The sequence below is a fragment of the Cydia fagiglandana genome, chromosome 17 (assembly GCF_963556715.1).
Source record: "Cydia fagiglandana chromosome 17, ilCydFagi1.1, whole genome shotgun sequence".
NCBI lineage: Eukaryota > Metazoa > Arthropoda > Insecta > Lepidoptera > Tortricidae > Cydia > Cydia fagiglandana.
In genome coordinates this window covers 4,931,224-4,943,822 of record NC_085948.1, presented here as the reverse complement: position 1 = coordinate 4,943,822, position 12,599 = coordinate 4,931,224, and the positions used below count along the sequence as shown (strand labels likewise).

Sequence of the window (12,599 nt, the reverse complement as noted above, 5' to 3'; positions counted from 1 at the left end):
AGGAAAAGAGAAAGATCCCCGCAATTTGCGAATTTCTATTTTCGCGGTAGCTCCTCTGGTATCCCGGAGGAGCGAGGCGTGTTTCGCCGGAGACAGTGTTTTTTTTTTACGTTTCTTTTATTTCTATGCATTATCACATATCAACAATCCAATACCCTTACTTCCAGTGACGTGACACTTCACACGACTTCGATTTTCGACGCGCCAAGAATAGTTGACAAGTTCTGTATTCGATCAGTTTAGTTCAACTCTAAATCCATAACCACTATAACTGATTGTAGACCAAGTTATACTGGTTACCCTGAAAATAACGACTTAACAAGCACCGGCTCAAGACAAAGAGAATCTCGTTACGGTTCCACCGAGTTCGACGGCAAATGCGATTTACCTTGGTTCGGACTAAAAGGCGTCATTTTCTGTAAAGTTATAAGCCGCCTACAGAATAGGTACCTATAATTCCTTAGGATTATAAAGGAGAGAAGTGCCTAAGTGAATAAAGACGGTTAATATCTAGAAACAGTGTTTTCACGTCATAACTCGACAAGATGGGCTGAATAAAAGCTAGAAAATTGTGCCTATACAAAGTGCCAAGTGTACAACTATATAATCGAATCTTATTAATTACTTTCCATGTGCTAATTGGTCTAATACTCGCTTAGGTTGTTATTTGTAATTTCTAAGACAATCAAACCCCGCGTAGAGCGCACTTTAGTCGGTTTAATTCCATTTTTATGCCGGCTACTTATTAAAATTTTTAGAACAGAAGTTTTTTTTTCTAGTCTACAAAAATGTTACCTATTCTAACCTATAGAGATGTAAATCATTATGTATATCGAAAATTCACAAATACTTATCTATGAATTGACATATTTATCAACAACGTCGCTAATAGGACAGTGCAGTGTATCACACAGTAGATAACAGCGATATCGCTATGAGTGTACATTTCGAGTGGGCGTAGCGGTGGGCGTCGGGGAAGAAAAATAATCTCGTCAAATTCGTCGGCTCTATAAGAGTGCTAGCATATAATGGGATGACGTTATATTATATAATAGATAATATAGATTTCTCCCTAACAAAACTTATATTTAGTGATTTAAACGGATCTAATGCGATATTATTTCATTACTTTTAAGTTATCCGACGTTTCAGCTGGATTGCACCAGCTTTGGTCACGGATGACTGTCGTCCCAGCAAAATGTCATAGTGAATATAAATCACGAAATACGTATATACATACATATATAAGTGTTATTAAAGGCGAACGTTTATAGCGTTGTATAAAAAAAACTTATGTTGACACCGGAAGGCTCTACTTTTTCTCATCAAGGTAACAACATTTGTAAACATTTCCATGCAATTTGTGAAGTCCAATTCTATCCTGAATCATAGAATTGTAATCAGCCGGCAGGAAGCAAAGTAGTTGCGTGCTGTCACGGTGCGTAATTTTGACAAGTACACACGCGTTTTCCTATCGCATGTTTTAGCGTAATAATGTGTAATATAATTAAAGCATAATAAATGAGCAATGCCGAACGCCATAGATAATCCGATAAGATCGAAGGTCACTTACACAAAAAAGCGTAAAAAATAATTTAACGCTCATAGTTTCGCCGGCCTTTGTTTTTTTAATTCAGGCACGTGACAATGGCGCTTCCATTCAGCCAGTGTCGTCATCAAGTCGTTAGTCTGTGGTTAGAAGAGGCACTTAGTTAGGATAGGCTGTTTCTAGAAGGGCCTAAGCGACGTGCCTTTCCCTATGAGACGGTTATCTTTTTAAACTGGTGTTGGTTGCGTCAGTAGTTTCTAGAAATCTAGACGATGATGCAGTGTGGAGGGCACAACTGGGTGTAATACTGGTTGGGTTTGTCTATCTGACCTGACGAGAGTTTTCCACTGATCTACTCGAAGGATAGCTGGAAGAGATCCCTTATAGGGATAAGTTCGCCTTTGTACTTTTATTACTGTAATTTGTTTTTGTAAACCTGTACAATAAAGTGATTACTACTACTACTACTACTACTAAAACATCTTGTTTATTTATTTAATATACAATATATACATATATACATACTTGGTGAATTTTAATGTTGCGAAACCCAATAATGTTATTTGTATGTACCATGTTATAAGTACATATATGTATTAACGAATCACGTTTATGACATACTCGATTTAACAATCAATTCATTGATGCGATGAAGTCAAACGAAATACCTAGAATAAATTGTATCAACGTAATCATTTCTTCCTGTCAGAAAGACCCAGTCGGCTCGGTAAAAAATGTTCCACGATAGACATTCATTTATTTCGGAATTCCCAAATGGAATAGAGGCAATAAGGCAACATTCCCATTTATTATATCGCGTAAACTAGTAGAAGGGAAGTTGTAGGAGTATTGGCTTCAATTTATTATATGCTGTTTCCTAATTTGAGTTACTATTTATTATTTATTTAATTATTAGTCAAATAAGTAACACAGCATTACAGTAAAACGAAGGCACTGTGAAACTACAAAGTAAAATACAATACATAGAAACTACAAATAAAAACCAAAGACAAATTAGATTTGGGCGACGACGTAACAGCGTGGCTCCGTTGCGTCGTCTGACTTGGTGTAGTACCTTTATGGCTCCTCTACACCAGCGGTCGGCAACCTTATAGCAGCCAAGGGCCACATAGTAGTTAACGATGTTGACGCGGGCCGCACTTTGGTAATATTTATGACTTTATCTGATATTGTCGTTTGTTAATATTACATACAAAATAGCTAGGGAGACTCGCGGGCCGCAAGTGAGAGGCCGCATGCTGCCCGCGGGCCGCGGGTTGCCAACCGCTGCTCTACACGATGCGCCAACGCCGGCCACTCCAAGGGACGCATTTATGCGTTGGAGGGAGCAAGTGATATTGCTATCTCATTCTACCGCATGGCTGCGTCCCTTGGATTGGCCGGCGCTGGCCCATCGTGTAGAGGAGCCATTAGAGTTATGTAAGTACCTTCAACCTTCAATAGACTCTGACAGACTACAAGACATTTTAACGTGCGGTGTTCGTAGTGTATATTATGAGTACTTACATAATTCTTATTTCTTGTATAGCAAATTGTTCTGCAGTTACACAGTACATAGTGTGGAGGTGTCACCATAAATATCTTGTTTATATGATGTTTGTTGTGGCATTTTACACTTCTGAAATCCTCAATAGAACATCTCGTAACATCGCGTGATTCGCGTGCCAAGGTAAGTGAATTAAGTAGGTGAGTAAAACAAAGTTTGTTTTAGGGTTAGAATTCTTGAAATAACGTAATTTTAAGAGATTATAACAGTCTTTACGCATTTAAGAGAGCTGGGTGCATGGACAAACTATACTTTGTGAAAAAACTGTCTCATTTCAGTCATAGACAGAGAGAATCATACTATCTTTGTGTTACAAGTAACACTAGTACTAGCACCTAAAAGAAAAGGATGAGTATAGTTGACTGACAAATTGATTTGACCAACTTATACGCTGTAATTTACGTAATGCTCTCCCCTTCCACCTAAGCCTTTTCCCAATATTATTCGAATATATCTAATTATAGGAAGGAATTATGCTCGTTCCCATTCTCATAAATTGAACCTAAATGTATTTGCCACACAAATTTAGAGACGCGTATTTTTTTGGCAATCACATGAATCACACGATGCACTGAAGACTGAAGAAAAGTGGCAGAAAAGCTTTTGTCTGAATTAAGGATGAGCACGGGCTCGGCCTTGTGCCCTGTTTATCAAAAGCTTGTACTTGTAATACAAGTGGAAGTCCCTTTTTGGCAGCTTTTGTTAGAAAGGTATTTATTTATTTATTTATTTATTTATTTAAACTTTATTGCACAAAAGAAAACTTATCGTACAAAAGGCGGACTTAATGCCAAAAGCATTCTCTACCAGTCAACCTTAAGGCAAAGCAGAGAGATTGTGGGCGGTGCAACTGCTACTACTACTAACAAAATTTAATATAAGGACGCAACGCTAATTTAAAGAATTTTAACATACATACGCAAGTACATCAAGATATACACGATACATATAATATAAATATACATATAATAAAAATATAAATATACATATATATATATATATATATATATATATATATACCTAACATTAAATATATACAATAAAATATATAACTTATATAACTAAAACTAGGAATCCTTCATTCTACCAGCAAAGAAAGCACGTAACGATTTCTTAAAAGCGAACTTGTTTGGGGCATTTTTAATACTAAGGGGGAGTCGGTTCCAAAGGCGCGCTGCCTGCACGCAGAACGAATCTGACATAAAGCCAGTGCGATGTGGAGGGATGGATAAGGACATATTGCCAGAAGAGCGAAGCTGACGGTTGCGAGAAACGCCATAGTATTGAAAGAGGGACCTGAGGTATACAGGAGAGTGTGGATCGTTGAGGACAGAGTATAGAGTGCACAGCATGCGAACACTGCGTCGTTGACGGATGGGAAGCCAGCCAAGCTGGGAGCGGTATGAAGAGACATGATCGTATTTACGCAGACAAAAAATGAAACGAATGCAGTTATTGAGAAGGCGATCCAACTTATTGAGAAGTTCTTCAGTTAGGTCAGGATAACACACATCACCATAATCAATTATAGGTAGAATTAGAGTGTTTATAAGGAGAATTTTAGTCTTGATAGGCAAAAAGTGCTTTAGCTTATTTAGTGAATGAAGAGAACCCATAACTTTTCGGCTGACCTCAGAAACCTGCGCTTTCCAATCCAACGAACTGTCGAGCATAATGCCTAGGTCCTTAACACTGTGACTAAATTGTATTGGTGATCCGTTAAAGTTTACTGGTGCAATAGTGTCAAAGTCCAGTCTGGCCACCTGTCGAGAACTGCCAATAACGATGGCCTGGCACTTAGACGGGTTCACATAAAGGCCATACTGCTCAGACCACTGTTGGATGTGCAATAGGTCCAGGTTGAGCCAGGTATTCATTACAAGTTAATACAAGCTTTTAATAAACAGGCACAAGCCGTGCCCGGGCCGAGGCGTCCGACATGTCATTTTCTATTACGGCTGACCGATGATCACATGGTGCTTTTCATACATAGGAGTCATCCATTAATTACGTCACACGAATTTCTAGGTTTTTTGACCCCTCCCCCCCCCTCTTTGTCACACTTGGTCACATTTGGCAAATCCCTCCTCCCTAGTGTGACGTCACATTTTTTCTACGAAATCGCCAAATCGAATTAAGTAAGTACCTAAGTATTATTAATATTTTACCAAAATATTTTTGACGATATAAATATTAGTAATTTTATAACCCAAAACTGCTTAGGAAAGAAAATTAAACGAATAAAAACGATTATCGTTTTAAAAACTTGTTATTTAAATGTACAGCGAATAAAATAATTTAAATAAACTTTCGGTTACTGATGAAGTTAAAGTGACGTCACAAACTTTGTGTCTCCCCCCTCCCCCATGTCACAATATGTCACATTTTCTTGACCCCCTCCCTCCCCCTAAACGTGTGATGTAATTAATGGATGACCCCCAAAACGAAGCGTCGGAAGCTCTGGCCCGGCCCCAGCCCGGTCTAGCGTGAGTCATCCTTTATCCGACAACCCTGCTAGTATCGGGGCCAAGGATACTTCAGCTCCAATATTGACGAAACGTGCAAACGGCCTGTGCTGTGTTAATTAGTCTGTACGTGATTCCGGCTAACGCACCGATTAGTTCAGCTCTGCGTTTATTTGGATCCGACTGTTGCGTCATATTAGGATTATTTAGGATCATCTTTAATCTTTATTTAGTGCGTTAAAGCCCCATTTCGAGTTCCAGAACTTTACGTTACTTAGCGTAAATACAGAGTACAATGAATTTAGTCGATCGACCAAATACCGCGAAAATTGCATGCAAGGACCCCTATTCGACAAGCGACGTTTGACGTATCGTGTTGATCTCCCGTTGATGTGGGAAAAATCATAAGTTCTCGAATACGTACAATGTCAAAATTTGACATTAATAATCCACAGTTAGGGTGACAAGCAAACCAAACCGAACCACCCTTAGTTTAGAGTGGAGTTTTGGTTGGACCAAATGATATTATCCACCGTTGATGGAATCATCACTCAGTATGCGATAAAATCAACTGTTGATTTGACGTGGATGCGAAATCTGACAATTGTACGTGTCGAATTTGGCCCAAGGTCTTAAACCGTCTAAATGGGGATGCACCAATCTAATTACAATGTAGTCAGATAACAAAATTAGTAATGATGTCAAGTGTCAAGAATTGAATTCCGAAATAAGTATGTAATTGCGTAAAAATTATATGCGTTGCGTGTAAATTATTTGCTTTGTACAGTTATTTCAAGATATACCTAACCACTCACCGTATCTCGTGTAGTTTCCCGTAGCAGTAACTAGGTAAGTTGCCTAATATTAACGTGTACATGTATGTGTCGGCGGCCGATCGTAAGATCAGGCAGATCGTAATGTTCCTGTGTAATGTTTTGACGATAGTCACATTAAACCAATATATAGGCAGGATGGGTTCGTTAGGCTGCTTCAGATGCCCGAAGGGCAAACTGCCCAGAAATAGGAGCCCCGCGTAGCGGGGCTCCGTCGACTCAGGGAACGAGTCAATGATTTTCACGTTGCACGATATGCCTAGGAATTTCACGATATGCCTGATCTTATACGATCGGCCGCCGACATATGTACGAATGTACGATAGTACTATTATTTATCTGTGGTGTTGTTCCACAAATCATACTCATACCACACTCTTATAGTAGTGAGGATGAGGATGCACCTTAGATTTAGGCAAGAGCTGCCAATTTGCACTTTTGCCGCTTTAAACTACGATGCGACTAAGTCGCTAGACTTTCACCTATGGCAGTCAATACGAGTAGAATTAGAATCGAAAGACAGAGGGCCTGCCGCGAACCACGTTCGACGTGTTGCCTCTCTGTCGCACTTGTAAATTCGTACGTAAGTGTGACAGGGAGGCAACATGTCGAACGTGGTTCGCGGTAGGCCCTCAGGTACCTTCGAACTTGTCAAACGCCAAGTTCGACCGATCCAGCCGTCAGGATTTATGCGAGAAGTTCGAAAAGCTGACGGAAGCATTGGAAACTAGCAAGTTCGCGACATTTGCGAGCAGTTTCACTTGCATAACAAAGTCGAGCTTGCATAATATCGACACCGGAGCTTACCGTCCGATAGGAGCGATAGTCGAGTTTTAAAATGTTGTTATTCATTTGTTATTGATATTTTATCATTCGCCGCATCCAGATGGCGCCAGTGTGAAGACCGGGCTATAACCGCGAAAAACGAAGTTCGCAAATTGCGGGCATCTTTCTCTGTCACTCTAATTACGCCTTCATTTGAGTAAATTATCGAATATCGGTTTTCGCGGTAGGCCCTCAGGATGGACGGGCGATTCATATCAATATTTGATCAAAATGACATCAATTTTAGTTTAATTTGGCCTCAAAGGCTTGTATGTAAATGTAACATGTTTTATTCGGATCCTAAAGTATCCAATCACTGAAGTTTTAAATAACACTAAAAAAACTCGCCATGTTATTTTACATTCGTCTAAACTCTAAAGATTCTAGAACCACCGCTTTGTTAAAAAAAACTTAGTTAACAAATATTGAAATACCTTTTATTTAATAAAAACGTACCTACGTCACATAAATATACGTACCTAGTCTTTTTGTCACTACAAATATGTTAAACAAGATAACAAAACAAATACTAAATCGGTAGGCTATCGTAAAGTAAACAAACCTAACTTGAAAACCTTGTATTTTTTATCTAATCTCTCAAACACATATACGTATGTGTAGGACATTAGAAAGGCTAGTAGGATCAGTAGGAGAAAGGAGAGGAGTTTCCATTTGTAGGCCATGGCGGGAGGGAAGGGGGCTGGCGGGTGTCTTCAAGGGAAAGCTGGAAAAAGTAAAAGAAATATATGTAAAGATATTAAAAAGATAAACTTGGCTAAGCAGATCTTGTCAGTAAAGAAAGGCTGCAAATTTAAAAACCGGGCAAGTGCGAGTCGGACTCGCGCACGAAGGGTTCCGTACCGTAATGCAAAAAAAAAAACAAAAAAAAGCAAATACAAAAACGGTCACCCATCCAAATACTGACCACTCCCGACGTTGCTTAACTTTGGTAAAAAATCACGTTTGTTGTATGGGAGCCCCATTTAAATCTTTATTTTATTCTGTTTTTAGTATTTGTTATTATAGCGGCAACAGAAATACATCATCTGTGAAAATTTCAACTGTCTAGCTATCATGGTTCGTGAGATACAGCCTGGTGACAGACGGACGGACGGACGGACGGACAGCGAAGTCTTAGTGGTCCCGTTTTACCCTTTACGGAACCCTAAAAATGTAGGCACGAAGGGATATCGGCTCTTGAATTTCGCGCCTTTTTCTACTGACAAGATTTGCTAGACCATCTAAATATCCAAACTAGGGTTGCCATACGTAAAAATTGGCAGTTAGAAATTGGAAGAGCTTTTAGTAACTGGACTGGAGACGTCATGGCTGTCATTTTCTGTACGAAACAGTCTGCCGATTTTTGCGGGGGAGGGGATGTCAAATATATTGCTATTTCTACATGATTTGTACGTAACGTACAAATAGCCATGTCAGTCCATACAAAAGTTTGCACAATTGTGCAAGTTTTTCGGCGGAGGGGTAAGCTCTTAAAGGCGACTCCAGTTATTAAATGCTCTAAGCTCACCGGTCTACATCCCCATAGGCATTTATGGCCACCCCAATTTAAATAAAGAATAAAACTGGTTAATTAATTTATTTTCATATTTGATCATCGTGAAAACTTCTAATTAACGTTACACACAATTTAGTCAGTCAAATACTTAGTCTTCAAAGTGACAAAGTACAAATTGCTTTAAGATTAAGGTTATTTATTAAATGCTTTAAGATTTTTTTTCTATCCATTTAAACAGCAAATTAATTGTGAATAATATTAAGGATAGACAAGATCAATATAAATGGATAAAAATTAGTTCCAAACAGGTAATTTTTTTTGAGCATCTTAAAAAAATATTATAATCACTAATACCTATTGTCATATTAATGAGTACACCAAAGATGTTAACAGTTTTGGCTTCGAAAATATTTACAGTCAACCTTCAAGCATGTAGTATTTAATACCTAAATGCAAGTTGGCATATTCCTCTATCATTAAAATTATAATATTCCAGTCATAATGTTACAATATCTATTGTGATAAGGATGTTAACTGTGTCATTCAGTTATTATGTGTCCGCTAACAGTGTTAAACACATATGAATACACTGTCTGGTTAGCTATGCAGGCTCACACTCAGCCCTTTCAATAGATTACTCTAACAATCAACATAAGATTAGCACAATCGTCAATGAAACATAAAGATGTGCTAAACAGTGGCAGTAGCATGCTCATATTTTTACCAGTTGTCACGTTATGACAAGAATGTAAGTGCGAAAGTGATGAAACATATGAGGATCATGTTACTAACCAGAGTAAATATAAGTTATTCTTGAAAAGACAGAAAGCTTAATCAACCTTACAATGGTCTTTAAAAAGAAACCTTACTGTACCTTGCATTAAAGACCGTTATCAATAGGTGAATTAATGTTCATTACCATACCCCGGCCGGCGAGAGCAAAAATGCGTCTGCTCCTAGTGCTTAATTAAATATCGACTATTCTATCGACATATGGATGTCGATAGAATAGTCGACTTTTAATTAAGCACATTTTTTTTTAAACTGAGCCATTAGTATTTGTTATTTATTTCAACTTGATACCTCCACGCGTTTCTAAGAATAACCCTAAAACAATTTTCTATCAACATAAAATTATTATTATTATAAAGTTATTCACAATAAGTATCAGAATGTGTTGAAGAAGAACGTTGGCATTTTAACTTTAAACAATTTAAATAAATTGATATCTGGCAGAGAAGTGGAACTACCTAATACAGAACAAATTCATAATCACTATGAATTATTTCGTTTTGCTCCGATTACTACAGTAGATTTAGAACGGTCCTTTAGTTGGATGAAATGGATTTTATCGGCAAGGCGAAGGAGTTTAAAATCAGAAAATTTAGAAAAAATGCTAATTGTATATTACGAAAATTACATAAAATACTGAATAAATACAAACACTTGGTTTTAATTTTGTTTACAACAATAATTAATACTTCTGCATATCATAACGGTGGTCCAGTACATCGTGTTGTTTTTATCGACATCGACCAAAGTGTGTGTCCTCGCACTATTAAGCTGTCAACGCATTTTTGCTCTCGCCGGCCGGGGTATGTTCATTACAATAGAAAACTAAAATTTAATATACTATGTATTATGTTATAGATTGGTTGAAGTTATACTCAATAAATGGATTTTAATATTATTTTATAAATATTTGCTTAAATGTTTATTTCTGAAGCCATAAGAAGCATTACTAGATTGATATGTACACTGTATAAAGGTCCTAAATACCAAAAAAAAAAAGTTAATAAATAATCCACAATTCGATTAGCTATAGAATATCAAGACAGATAATCCCAAAAAAATAATTACCAACACATATGATATATAGATGACACAATGATCAAAGAAACAGATGTAACAAGGTATAGATAAGATATACCGTATTGACACTACACTGACACTCGTTTGTTTACTCCGATAACACTTTATTGACACATCTGCTGTGATTATGTAGTGTGGAAGGTTAGTGCACCTATTATTGATAGACTGTACAGTCACCTGCAATAATATGTTACCACCGCAAAAATATCTGACACAATCTTATATGTAGAGCCATAAGAGTGTGTCACATATTTTTGCGACCTTCAAAGAGTAACATATTATTGCAGGGGACTGTACTTACTGTAGTCTACTATTTTCAATTATGTTTCAAGTAAGTTGTAACCTTGGTTTCACAAATCCATTAAATTTGGAAACCAGAGCCATATATATGAATTCTTTAAAATATGCCTTTTAGCTAAAAGCAAAAAACAATTAAAAAGAAAATAAAGCTAAGCTAATAATAATTAATTTGCATTATTATAAAACTGGTGACAGAAAGGCCCATCCCCTCGTTTCTCAAACGATATTAGACTAATATTATTAGTCCACGAACTGTCAAGTTGTATGGGTTACCATGGCAACACACTAATAATATTAGACTAATACCATTCGAGAAATGGGCCCCAGGGCAAATATATATATACTATTATTAGTATCATTAACATTGACTTTGGTTACTTTCTGCAACACTATGGTCAGTTTTGCTATGATGTCATAGGAAAACTGACCAGATATTGTTAAGTGCATAATTGGGTTTCAGCGGAGACCATCTAATGGAATGCATCCTTATAGTGTCTATTGGAAGCAGAGGTCATTTCAATATGAACACTGGCTGACTGTAATCAGTTCTAAACTGAAAAGTTCCATCAAGAGACTAGGCAGAATACCAAGTCCAGTAAGCTCCAGAAAAAAAATAGACTTTAAAAAAAAATAGGATACCTTAAATGGGATGTTTATTTTCTATACTGGCTATTAGATTATGCATAAGTATTTCATAAAATTAAGTTTTATAGTAAAATACGACTATAAAATGTCCTTGAACTCCATTGGAATTTGAGAGATTGTATTAATGTTACTAAACATATTATGTTTTTAGACACTTCTTAACATCTATGACATAACAGTTACACAAACAGGTCCATTCCTGGATATCCTTTCATTGATTTAATTTATAAAACTACCTTGGATTTTTCCATCCCGAATCTAAGAAGACATGTAAACAATAAGCCATTCGCACATGGTAATTGTACCTATTCTAAAATTAGAACGACCCTTTCCTTTTTAACGTGTTAACAAAGAACTAATCCAGTTATAAAATATTGTTACTCACCTTATTATTGCGACGTGATTTTCCTCACAACTTGCGCCAAAACGGGAATAAATTTGCACACAAAAACTTGTCTTGTCTAAAAAACAGCACTAGCGCATTTTAGAGACTTTCTCTCGCGCTATTTCGATAATTTCTCATATATTTACACACTCCGCGAGTAGTAATTACACAATCGGAACACTAGGAACTGGGGAAACGAAAGAATTACGAACTGCAGTGAAATTACAAATCCGTAAAAGCCACTACTCTGCGATCATTTGCCGCAAACCGCAGTGTCCATTCAACTGACATGACGTATGTGTCAGATGGCGAAAATCAAAAACCAAATAATGTTGCCAGGTTATTTTTCTACATCCGTCATACATAGAAAATGTATGAATAAAATTTAATGTTTTGCTGTGTTGTGTGGTTGTATTACTCTTCTATTGCTGTTATAATATTTAGGAGACAATTCGTGAGATGGGATATAAATAGAATTTTGAAATGAACTCCCATCAAATCTTGCCTTTGTGTGGTATTTCATCTGTCCAATAATATATCTGTCCAATGTGTATTGCGTCTCACAATTTTGCTTACATTGTTTATTTGTTTCCGCGTATTACCTATATAGTTCGTTTTTTTAACATTAGAAAGAACTTCAAA

At 37.0% G+C, this 12,599-nt stretch overlaps 1 protein-coding gene across 1 annotated transcript in view; it reads right to left on the bottom strand.

The window, feature by feature from the left end:
• Nucleotides 1–12,254, bottom strand: part of LOC134672960 (beta-1,4-N-acetylgalactosaminyltransferase bre-4-like) — a 429,167-nt gene extending 416,913 nt beyond the window's left edge. The window contains exon 1 of the mRNA XM_063530912.1: nucleotides 11,958–12,254. The gene's annotated coding sequence lies outside the window, so the exon portion shown is untranslated. The remainder of the gene's footprint in view (nucleotides 1–11,957) is intronic.
• Nucleotides 12,255–12,599: the final 345 nt, after the last annotated feature.